Below are 12,539 nucleotides of genomic sequence, written 5' to 3'. Positions count from 1 at the left end.
GCGGCGGCTGCGTTTCCGATGAATGTGGCAATGCTGTAGGCCCGTGTGCTCAGATTTGGGTGCACGTTAAAGAACCCCAGGTGGTCGAAATTTACGGAGCCCTCCACTACGGCGTCTCATGATCATATCGTGGTTTTGGGACGTTAACTCCCACATATCAATCAGTTAGACAGACACAACTGGTTCCTTGCAGATTTATTAAATGAAGTTATTAGCAGCAAACCGGGCTCGTGCGTGTTTAATCAATGTTATTCTAGTAACCACAATATGTGTACACACAGACAAGTACAGGAGAAAAACCAATGTGTGTGGCATATGCAACAAATGAAGGTGCACAAGCACTGACCACGTGCGTGTCTTTAATCGGTTATTAGCAAGGAATATGCGAGCGACTGAAAAAACTGGAAACACGGCACCTAATAACAGGGCTTATACAAAAGATTGGCAGTACAAAAGGTGCAAAAATAATAGATAAATATCTGATGAAATGTTAAGAACAGTTGTAACACATGGCCTATCTTTAGAGTGTGAACGAAGAGTTCGAGAAGTGGAGTGTTGCTGTTGCTTGCTGCGGTAATCTCTGCCAAAAACAGTGGTGGAATCATGGCCCGTTTCGGTGTTTCTTGTCAAAAAGGCATTCTTTGTAACTTAACATGTTGCTGCTAACTAATGCCCACACAGGCGCACTTGGAAAAAAACATCTGCTTATTCTGCTGCTCGGAGACCAGCTCAACGTACATTCGACGTGACATGAACACCCTCTTTTTCCCTTGCCCCTTCCCTCACAGCGCACCACAAGTCCAGCAAGTTTCGGGACAATAGCTGCAACGGCAAGCGTTTTCTCCCAACACATGCAGCGGGGTGGACACGTACGTTCAAGAAATCTGAGGAACTGCTGTACACCGCTTGTTGAGTAGTGTCGAGGATGGCGCATGAGAGTTTGCCTACATTCTGATTTCTATGATGCACTTGATTCCTTATTTTTGTTTTAGTTCACATGTAATAATAACAATAATAATAATAATGTATGCATTCTTTCTCATGACATACATATATTGAACCAACCGATAGTTTGGCCTCGGGAAAATTATTTGGCATCTTGGGAGGAAACGTGCGTGCTGAAATTTGAATGAAGTTTTTACATAATTGTCACCCGGGATTCGGCAGATCTATGTATATTTTCACTACATTCTAATTTTATCATAAATGATGAGCAAATGCACATATAATTCGCATGTCCTTAAATGGACAGCAAGTCAACATTCAAAACTGAATCAGTTCGGACATTCGGAAAACAGCTACACGGGACAAGGATTTTCACAGTACGTCCATTGGTTATCTGTGTTGGATATCCAGAAACTTCTGGACATTTGTATTCATAATGGACATCCAGTAAATATCCGTGGTTACTTGGAAGGTTGGGATTGTAAATGCTGTAATGATGCCTCCCTGTTATTTTGCTGTAATGGTGCCTCCCTGCTGTAATGGTGCCTCCCTGTAACTGACGTGTGCCAAATGCGGGAATCGTGAACATTCCTCCGACACTTGTGACAGTCCGCTCCAGTTTCTAAACGGTGATGGGGGGCACAGGGCATACTGGAGAGCCTGTACTACTTGGAAAAAGGGGAAAAAAGAAATAATCACACTAAAACACAAAGAAAACATTTCATACAAGGAAGCACGTAGACAGCTTCGCCGTTTTACGGCACATCGTATGCTGATGTGGCGCGTCGGGGAGCAGCGCCGCACCAGCCTTCGCCACAAGCCCAGCTCGCGTGAAGCGAGCTGTTGGCTGTGGCTCATGTCCCCATAGTGAGAGTAGTTAGGCCTACTCCACCTACCCAGCAAGAAGGTCTGGTAACCCTAGGGCCGCTCGCACCAATACCAACGATGAAAGCCCGTGCGCCACGCGCACTGAAAGCACAACACCACCACAACCGGTCACGGCGGGCAGACAAAGCTGCCTCGCCCTCTCCGGCCCCAGCTGGTGCTGGCAAGAGCCAGTGCAGCTTGGACACAAGCAGCCCCATCGACCTCCGGGTCGGTGGATGCAAAGGCCTCGTCCTCTGTGGCGAGGCTTTTACATGAGACCTCACGCTCATACGTTGCCTCTCCAAAGGCAATGGACACGACATCTATGCCAAACGCGCATCATGCGCCTTTGGAGCAGCGAGAGTCACTTGACCGCTCCAAAAAAGATAAACAAAAAGGCCTGGATAGAGCCCTCTAACTCAAACGAATCTTCATTTTGTACACAGAGCACTACTCTACACACTAAATGGAGACAAATTTTACAGCGGAACATCAGAGGACTGCTTAGAAACCTTGACGATGCCCAAGAACTTTTATTGGGACAGACGAACACAAATGGCCATTAGTATCCTCGTCACGCCACACACAAGTAACCCTTACCAGACTGCGAATAGGACAAACACATACTACACACTCACACCTTTTGTCCGGTGGCGATCCACCTGTATGTGATAGGGAACCGTTTTTTAGTTATCAATCCTTGATCGCGTTTTTAAAGCATGGAAATAGTTTTCACGCCATATTTTCACACATCCCCGCAGCACGACCTCTCTAAGGAGAGGTTGCTGCTGCGTTCGTACAATAAAATGGCACCTAGCTGCCTCGCGACCCTTGGAAACAAGGGCTATTGATGAGGCATTCGTGCTTATGTCATATACCCTATTGTAGTATTCATTCAAGTTCCATTGTCATTCATTCATGTTACATGCACTACATGTCACCCTCATGATTTTTAATATACATATGGTTTATTTGCATTAGGGCGTGGAGCTTCAGGCCTCCACACAGCCACGTAACAGCACCATAGTTCACATCTTCTACATGTCACCGCAAACCATACATCATTGCTATATTAATGTGATTTTTCGTGGCGATCTTTGGCCAAGAATGACCTTTGCGCCTATAGAAATCACATCATCATCATGACAATGCTTGTGAATGTGTCGACCTATTGCTCAATAAATGGTCAATTTTAGGACATTCAAGAAGCCATAGGAGCCCGAGTCAACTATTTGAACAGAAATCAAAGATTGGCGTTGATATCTTAGAAGTTAGGCATGTTTTGTGGACATACGGCAAAACGAGCACAGCATGAAAGAAGCATGCTGTGCTGGTTTCGGGCGATTTTATTTCTGAAGAAACCCACACCCTGTGTGAGGGAACCGGCACTAGAGTGTATACTAGAGTGTTTTCCAGTACACTCTACCCGCACCCTGTAGCCACACATACACGCAGCTGTGACGAAGCTGTGGCTACTGTGACGAAGGCTGTTCCACTAGTCAAAATTTTAGAAAACCATACTGTTCCGTACCAACGTATGTCACAGTCTAGTGTTCAATAATTATCCACACTCAAGTGCACGTATATCGAACTCGCAAAACATACGGGCATTAGTTCAATTTATCTGATAATGTTATGCAATGCCTTAAATAATTTATGGTGTTTTCGGTGCGCTAATCTACGTCGTGGCACTGCTTCACGATCTTTCAACGAAGGCAGCTTCGCGACTGTGCGTGATTCTGCTTTTCTTTTCTGTGTGGTTTGTTGTTGGCGTGCGCGTTGTGTATGCAGGGGCGGCTTAAACGCAACAAAATGAGATATCGATCAAAACAGCTTCTGAAAATCTGCATGCGGCGGAAGCCTCTTGTCCGCCTTTGCCATCCAAGTCGGACTTGTTCTTTAGTCGTGTTGAGTTTGTTCTTGTGCACAGCGGGGGCGTCAGATCTCTTTTCTTTTTCTCCACTTTTGACTGTGTTCATTATCGCCCAGCTTTGCGGAGAACAGCCCGGCTCCTGCTTTTTGAGCCAGCTGTCGCGTTTTCACAAAGAGCCAGAACGACGTGTCGACGGGACGTCGTGGAATCATATGGGAGAAGGCATGACAACTTCTGCCTGCAGGATGTAGACGAAAGGACAAAAGAAAAAGGCGCCTGCAAGGTGATGCATGGCATGACAATCAGTAGTTACAACTAGCTGAGCTCTCTTTATCACACCGCTCACACTCCCGAATGCGGGCTGGAAGGTCCCCTTTCGTGAGGTAAAGCCAACTTCGGGGGGCGTTGCACGCTTCCAGATGTTCGATGTAATGCTATATTCAACCGAAGCTTGTCATATATAACTCGCATACTTCGGTGGCGTTGTACGCCATATATTCGGTGCTGGCGAACGTCCAAAGATCATCAGTCACGTGAGTATTTTTATTCGCCGTTTTCGCGCAATAATTGATTTTGGATTGACAAATTGAATTGATTTTGAATTGGAATAATTTTGGATTGAAGTTTGGCTTGTACACTTCATGGTTCGGTTGACCCCTCCTCCCCCCATTTCGCCAATAGGGCGAGGACTCCTAAATTAAAAAAAAATATTTGCGATTTAGCTGTAGGAAAGCATTGTGTTCGCAAATAGCTTGATTTAAAGCATGATTCTAATTACCCGAGGTTGGGTTTTGCTGTACCGGGTGCTTCACGTAACTAAAATCAAGGGTTCTGAATGAAGTGGTTAACCACAACTGAATGAAACCGACGACATACGGTTTGCTGTCGCATTTTTGATGGAGGCGAAACTGCTGTAGGCCCGTGGGCTCAGATTTGGATGGACGTTAAAGAACCCCAGGTGGTCGAAATTTCCCAAGCCCTCCACTACGGCGACTCTCATAATTATCTGGTGTTTTTCGGGATGTTAAACCCCCACTTATCAATCAATCAATAAATCAACGGTTTGCTGTCGTTTGGTGCTCGTTAGGGTATTTTGATATTGTACTTGATTGGTAAATTACCCAAGAATATTTATGTGAAATTCTTAATGTTTACCCTTGGGCTGAGTGCGTTTCCTTAAGGTGTAGCGGGCATTCCAGAATGACCGATTCAATATTTTGTGCCAACGTACATGTCTCCTGGGGATATTCGCAGATGCTTAAAAGGACGCCCGCGAAATGTGGAACAAAACCACGCGACTTCGTTCATGCGCTACCGCATTGCAGCGCTGTCAACGGTGCTTCGAACGAGACAACCATGGCATGCGGAGGGATGATGGCGCTTCCTTGCTGTGTGCCACTGTCAAAGAGCTGACGCACCCTAGTCTAGATCTGCGGCCGCTCATTTCGCCTCGTGCTTGGTTCTTTCGCTTTAAGGGCGCTGTAATACGGCAATGCATAGAGTGCCGCGATGCGTGCGGGCATCAAAACGCATGGAAGGATGGCTAGCATGGAGTTACATGCAGTTACTCCATATTGTGCTTAAGCCTGTCATCTTGCAATCCAAATATGTGCCGTGAAGCTATCCCTCGTTCGCGTAGGCCAGGGCTCTCAAACTCTCCTCAGCCAACTGGCTGCAGCGACAAAGATTTACTCAGAAGGGCAGGGCAATAATGGAATGGAATGGAATGGAATGAAAAAAACTTTAGGACAATAAACCCTTTAGAAAATTCAGTCTGGCAACATGGATCTTCCGCCATATATTGTTCGCTCGTGTGAGCTGGCGGGCTGTGTGTCTCAGCTAGGGTGTCTAGAATTGGGTCCCAGCGACGCCGATGAGCGTTCCCTGCAGCGCTTGCGTTCCTACAGGACGCGTTTGAACGGTACGCCAATGAGCGTCCCTTGGGTGAACAAGACATAGCGGAAAAAATGTGTTTTCGGTTTCGTTCAATAGGTTGTGCTGAATTTTGAAAAGGGTCTATTGCGATAATAAAAGTGGGGGGGGGGGGGAATCGACTGCTGTTTTGAAATATTTCTCATAACTCATGTTCGAGTAATTACTCATACAGTGATGTAGAGCGTTTGGCGCCATTCCCTTAATATATATCGTTACCTATCTCCAAAATGACTAAATTCTGGACGCCGATTCTCAAATCGACTTTTCTTTCATAGTTATGTATGAACACATGTTGAGCACAAGGCATGCCTGACGTCAAAAATGGCTGAGACTAATCATGTCTGTGTTCGCCATGAGTAGACTTACTTTTGAAAAATAATAAGCAAAGGGGCCTAACAGAGTCGTGTGCTGGTTATGGGCCGCCAGGGAGAGGTTCGCAGGCCGCGTGTTAGAGGTCGCTGGCGTAGGGGCTGTGTTCTAGGCCGGCTACTCGTCGGACGTATTTATGGAATCAGGGGTAAAAGTGCTACGCCGTTTGCGCCACGCTGCGCCTGTTCGCTTCTGCAGTGCCATCCTGCCCCGAAACGCATTATCGCATCGAAACTGCTCCCGAGCGGTTTTTGGTGCCTTCATGTGCCGCTGTCTTCCACGACGTAGCGTGCCCAAACGTGTTGATGACTTCAATACACACGGTAAACCTCGACCATAATAAGGGCGAAGTGATCAATGCGCGCAAGAGCAACAAATCGTTGTGTTATACGAAGGGCTGTAGCAGCTTTTAGATTTATAGTCTCGCGTATCTTCAAACGCTGGCATAACGGAATACGGCCGCTCCATGGATCACAGAAGTGGGTTTTCGTGCTGTCGGTCATCTTAACGCCAAGAAAGCAGGTCATTCGCTGATATCTGTCGAGAAAGCGTGCATCAGCCCCCTTCTCCCTTGCTTTTCATGGCCCGATGCCCCTTCACCTCACGAAAGACACCTATAGGGTGTTTCTCAATGAGGAGTCATCGACTGCAGGCCTCACACGCAGGAAGATGTTATAGCATGCACCCAACGGAGATGGCCTGCTGATATCTCCGCTTTTGCCGCGTTCGTTCGCAGCGATTGCGCGCTTTTACTCGTGCGTCGAACATACAATGCGCGGGTCGATGTGTTCTCGATTTGGACAATAAATTAAGCATGACGGCAAAGACCCAACGAGGGGGCGCACATTTAAGTTCTCTCGTTTCCTCATTCGTACATGTCGGCGAGTTTTCATGATATTGACGCAAGGTAGGCTGGCAACTATAGTAGCCAGCCTCTGAGGAGGACAACGAAGTAGTTCTGTGTGCGCGTGCTCTCAGGGGACCGTATCATCTACCGTACCCAGCACCTCCACCAGAAAATGTCACAAAGATACATGTACGCAGGTACAAAATAGGGCGTTTACTTTCGTAACCTAACAACGCGAACACCAAAGCACGCGCACACATAACTACTTCGCTGTCCTCCTCAAAGGCTGGCTACTATAGTTGCCAGCCTACCTTGCGTCAATATGATATGTTGGGTTTAACGTCCCAAAATCAGCATATTCAGATTTGGGTGCACGTTAAAGAACCCCAGGTGGTCTGAATTTCCGGAGCCCTCCACTACGGCGTCTCTCATAATCATATAGTGGTTTTGGGACGTTAAACCCCACATATCTATCAATCAAAATCAGCATATTATTACGAGAGACGCCGTAGTGGAGGGCTCCGCAAATTTTGGCCACCTGGGGTTCTTTAACGTGCACCCAAATCTGAGCACACGGGCCTACACCATTTCCGCCTCCATCGGAAATGCAGCCACCACAGCCGGGATACGAACCCGCGACCTTCGGGTCAGCAGCCGAGTACACCACCACGGCGGGGCTGTCGGCGAGTTTTGTTTTGTCGGTGTGAGGCTTCAAAAATTTTCTCTCAAGCTGTAGTCAGGTTTAGCTGCAACAAAATGGTGATTTGGGCTAATTGGTGAGTGTTCATTTTGAAGAAAGCAGCGCACGTTTTTTTTTCAATCATGAAAATCACTAGCAGTTTTTACGTGGCAGTATACTGTGCGGTCTCGGTGCGTGTTGAAGAATACCAGATGGTTGAAACTTCCGGAACCTTCCACAACGGAGTGCCTCATAATCATATCTTGGTGTTTAAAACCCCAGATAATATGCTTATGTGTATGCGTTCTAGTGCCCCTAAGTTTGCAAACTCGCGATATTTGTGTTGTTGATTGACCTGCATCAGTGAGCACTTCTCACTGATTGTCAGCGGCGAACGTTGAATTTAAAACATTTTAATTTGTTCGAGTAAGCGTGAGTGCTAATCTGAGTTGGCAGCACCTTTCGACATCGCTACTAGATGGCGCGGGTAGAGGCTCCTCTGCCTCTGATCTATCGAACTTTTAAGCAGGAAATTGCCAAGGAAAGGATCTATGATAATACTCGGGGTAGTTCTCTACTGTTTGAGGCCAGGACGGGAGTACTGCGAACCAAGACATATCGGGCCAAATACGAAGGGGTAGACACAGTATGCAGTGCGTGTGGAGAGGAAGAAGAAACTGCCGAACACTTGATAATGTTCTGTAAAGTGCTTCACCCTATAGTTCAGGATGATGGCGCAGAGTTTTTCAAAGCACTGGGGTTTAGGGACCAGGAGGGCAAAATAGACTTTAAGCGGGTAGACTTAACTAGAAGGAGGTTATCTGATTGGTGGCTAAAGTCAAGGCACGAGTGAAAATTAAACCCTTCACTGCGAAGTACGAATCCTCAACTTCATTATTTAAAGGAAAAAAAGATAAATGTAATGGTTAGTTCACTAAGTATTACGGCTAGGTGGCGTTAGCCGCCGCCCGATCTAAAGGGTACAGCCACATCCATCCATCCATCCATCCATCCTGCTTTTGGGAACTGTGTTATGTGCACAAGATCAGATTCACGAACAAATAGGAATGGATGCAAATGAAAGGACTGTGCGACGCCTTGTGTTAGGTTCTCACGGGAACACCACAAATGATTCTGCGAAGGGCGATATTGGGTGAACAAGTTTTGAAGCAAGGGAAGCTCAGATCAAAATAAGGTTCGAACAGAGGCTAAGCAATATGAAAGAAAAGTAGACGGACAGAAGTGTAGGAGGAGCGTTGACACACACTGAAGAAAAAGAACTAAGAGGCTCACTGGTAAATATACGGCGGGCAGTGTAAGCGGCATGGCTACAAAAAAAAAAAAAAGAAAGCGCTAAACGAAAAGCCAGAGAGGCGGAGAAGACTTGCTGGATGGCAGCGATAGGAAAAAAAAAACAGGTTCGGGCTAAGCACCAACACGGCAAAATGAATTAAGGAGGGATGCATTTTATGGTAATTCAAGGGGAAGCACTTTGCTATTTGAAGCGAGATCGAGTTGCCTTAGCACGCGTAGTTATAAAGCGACAATTAGATAAAAAAACAATGCATATGCTGTGGGCAAGATAAGGAAACGATGTTCTGATTGAATGTGGAAGTATACACCCAGATGTGTGCTCGGGGAGGAGCCTACTTGAAGTCTTGGGTTGTAGGGACAACAATGGAAAGCTGAACACACCCGCGATAGAAATGAGACGGCTTGAGTATTGGTGGCAGAAAACTAGATAATATGGACATTCTGCCGTAAAAGGCAGATAACCAGGCTATGAATTCGCGTTTTTCCTTTTATGTAGATTCAATCGAGATAGAGAATTAAGGCACCAAGCCAACTTAAAAAAAAAGGAAAAAGTTTTTTTTTTTCATTTGTCGAGTGTATTATAAAAGGGACGCTCCGAATCAACTCATTCACGCTTTCTTTCGCTCTTCTTTTTTTTGCCTTTCCCGTATTTTCCTCCGGCTAAGATACCGTCATGCGTCCATCCGATCAAAAGGCTACGCCAACACACCATCGTCATTTAAGCGGGTAAAGCGGGATTCGCAAAATGTGTTCTGTGGGACTCTCTTTTTTTTCTCGCCGTCTCTAGCGCGTTTTTTTAGTTTCGCGCAAAGAAAGTTGATCATTTCTGAATCAATGTACCTGCGTAATGGGCTGCAGAAACTTATTCGGGGCGTGACTTCCTGCTTCCTGTGTTTGATCGGGAAACCGGTCGTCTGCGCTACAACAAGCATGAGCCATTCGGATCGCTCACCGCAATGGTTGTCGCTTACACCTCGAAGCGCTTTGCTCAAAATTATCTTTTTTTTCACGTTTAGTGTGAGTACAATCCGACAATATCAGTTTAGTACCTGATCGGGTTTAACGTCCCGGAATCACGTTATTGTTATGAGGGACGCCATAGTGGAGGGTGCTGGAAATAGAGACACGTGCACCTAAATTTATGTACACGAGCCTCGGGCATTTTCGCCTCTATCGAAAATGCGGCCTCTACTGCTGGGATTCAACGCCGCAACTTTCGGGTCTGTAGTCGAGCACTATAACCACTGCACCACTGTGGCTGGTTGAGAATAATAGTTTAGATTCAAGCGGATTCCCGTTTGAAATTCTCGTTTAGGTATACGGTTTTTGGTACACTTACAGCCAGTTCAGGACTGGTTGTAAGTGTATACCCGCTTGAGCACATCGTTTATTTATTAATTAATTAATCCAATATTATTATTTAAATAATTAATTAAATTATTAATTAATAATTCAGAATATATTCATGGCAATTTACACTTGTCTTAGGAGATGCAGCAAAAGACCCGAAAGGTGTCTCAGTGATTCTGAATATGTGGCGACAGGCTGTCTTTCTCCAATAAGGTGCCTAAATGTGTTGTCGTGGGTCTTTTCCGAGTATAAACTTTCAGAAAAAAAGCAATAAGTCCAGTTGAAGTCGTTACTGTTAGTTTACAGTTTGATACAATGACGTGGAATAATTTTTTCACCGCTCTTATGAAGAAAATGTTCGTGTATGTGGTTTTAATTTTTTTTTGAGCGTCGGTGCTTCCATTGATGACCGCAGTTTTCATTTCGCGTATATATGCAGGCTTCCCGGGATGCCTTGTGCTGTTGCAGCTCCGGATGGCCGAAGAAGTGTTTCTTGAACTACATAGACATATATTCTAGCCAGCCAGATTGTTAGTGAAATCACAGGAAATTAAATTAAAGGTGGCTTGCACTTGGGCTAGTGCTGTACATGTTATATTCTATGAATAAAAAGATCTTGGCAGGTGACCTCATAGAGCCGCAGAATAAAGTTATTTCTGCGTATTTATTGGTGACGCCTATTACGCAAGTTTAAAAAAATTAACTTTATGTTTTTTTCTAGTTCAGTGAATAGAGTTCAGTTCCGGTAAAATTTCAGAGGGCCTGGTCTGGTGAGTGAGTGTTTTGAAGCCCACTGGGCCATCCTAACTTGGTGGCACCGAAGGTATACTCAGATATACCTTAACAAGGAGTCTGGGAAGGTCCCGCCCTCTTGCCCAGACGACCGAAGCATGGTCGCCTCCGCGGCTGAAGTCCTGCTCCATGCACTCGGCAAAAAAGGACTGCGCCCCCGCTGCTGTAGGCTTGTGTGCTGCATCCGCCTTTGAGGAGGAAATGCTGCTGACTTCTGAAGGTGTGTCCCACTATATAATGCAGCTCTGCATGCTGTCGGTGATGTTTTTATCAGTTTCAGGTACCACTTCAAGTCTTCAAAATGTATACATATCTGGACAGCTACAAAAGAACCCCGGTAGGCTGGACGACAAGTATGAGTTATTGTGATTTGAAATAATTATGTTTTGTTAGTGCTCATAACGTTCCAGAAAGAAATCAGATAGGACATTTTAACTTTCTGAAACGTACGGCGCACTAAAAAGTATATTTCTTTCAAAGTGCGATGACAACCAGCTTAAGTAGCCACCCTTTTGGAGTTTTTGTGCCCGTCAGCTGTGTGTCCAAGGCTTGCACTGCTGTAAACTGCGTTAGCCGGCTTTATGTACTTCTGGTTCGTACTAAAGTTACTGTAAATAGCTCTTCTAGGGAGGGTATACACTAACTCGAGTTCCAACGTGTCTTGCAAGCGCTTGACAACAGGCGAGCACAAAAAAAAAAGTCACAGCTTTGCCGCAAAGGCGTAGCAATGAGCGCGATAGCAATAATTTGAGAAGTCACGCGCAGAATGGAAAGCAGAGCGAAAGGGACCCCGAGTTTTCGCGCACAAATTACGCACGAAACGTACTCACAGGTACGAATGCACACGAATAAGCGTCTCATTTGTTATTTCGCTGAGTCTGAAAAGCGCGCGCTTTTCGCGAATGGAGACTGCAATGATTGCAGTGACCTTTGTGCGCCTGGTAACTAGAGCAGAATTGTTCCACGTAAAGCCCGAGGCCAGCCAATGCAATTCTCCCCTCCTCGCCACCGCGAGATAAGGGCGTGCGAGGGAGCCTAGCTCCCCTTCTCTAAACCGGGCAAAGTACGCGTAGGAGATTAGAGCGGGAGCCGCTGCGCGATGTGGCGACGTGCGCTTATTGCACCATCTTTCTGGTAATGCCGACAACACAGCAGCGGTAAGTTGTAGATATAAATTGCTTGCTGTTTGAACGGTGAAGAACGTCCTCAAAGGAGGCTCAGTGGTTAACGCCTCGCTCTCACGACGCAGAGTTCCCACGTTTGGTTCTGCCCGCTGGAGTGATTTTTTTCTGGATTTTCTTTCTTGCTTTTTCATATATAGAGATACGTATACATATACGGTGCATGACATTGACGCCGGCGGCAAAATGCAGCCGAGAGTGTCCATATAATTGCTATCGCAATAAAAATATGAACCATCTCCCCGAAGGGAACCCTGAGAGGATGCGAAGCAGCAGCAGTGCGCCTGGCGTTGACCCGGTTGAAACGGGCGTCGACGCGGGTGCTGGAAGAACGGTTTGAAGCGAAACTCAGTGTAGCGTTTACTCGAGCAAACGTTTGTTTAAAAC

General features: G+C 46.0%; 1 protein-coding gene across 1 annotated transcript in view; it reads left to right on the top strand.

Annotated features, from left to right (window-relative positions):
* The window catches only part of LOC119175676 (HIG1 domain family member 2A), a 51,804-nt gene extending 40,993 nt beyond the window's left edge, over positions 1–10,811 (top strand). The window contains exon 3 of the mRNA XM_075881862.1: positions 10,619–10,811. The gene's annotated coding sequence lies outside the window, so the exon portion shown is untranslated. The remainder of the gene's footprint in view (positions 1–10,618) is intronic.
* The last annotated feature ends 1,728 nt before the right edge of the window (positions 10,812–12,539 follow it).

The sequence above is a fragment of the Rhipicephalus microplus genome, chromosome X (genome assembly GCF_043290135.1).
Source record: "Rhipicephalus microplus isolate Deutch F79 chromosome X, USDA_Rmic, whole genome shotgun sequence".
Classification (NCBI taxonomy): Eukaryota; Metazoa; Arthropoda; class Arachnida; order Ixodida; family Ixodidae; genus Rhipicephalus; species Rhipicephalus microplus.
The sequence above is the reverse complement of the archived record's forward strand: the minus strand, read 5'-3'. Positions and strand labels throughout refer to the sequence as shown.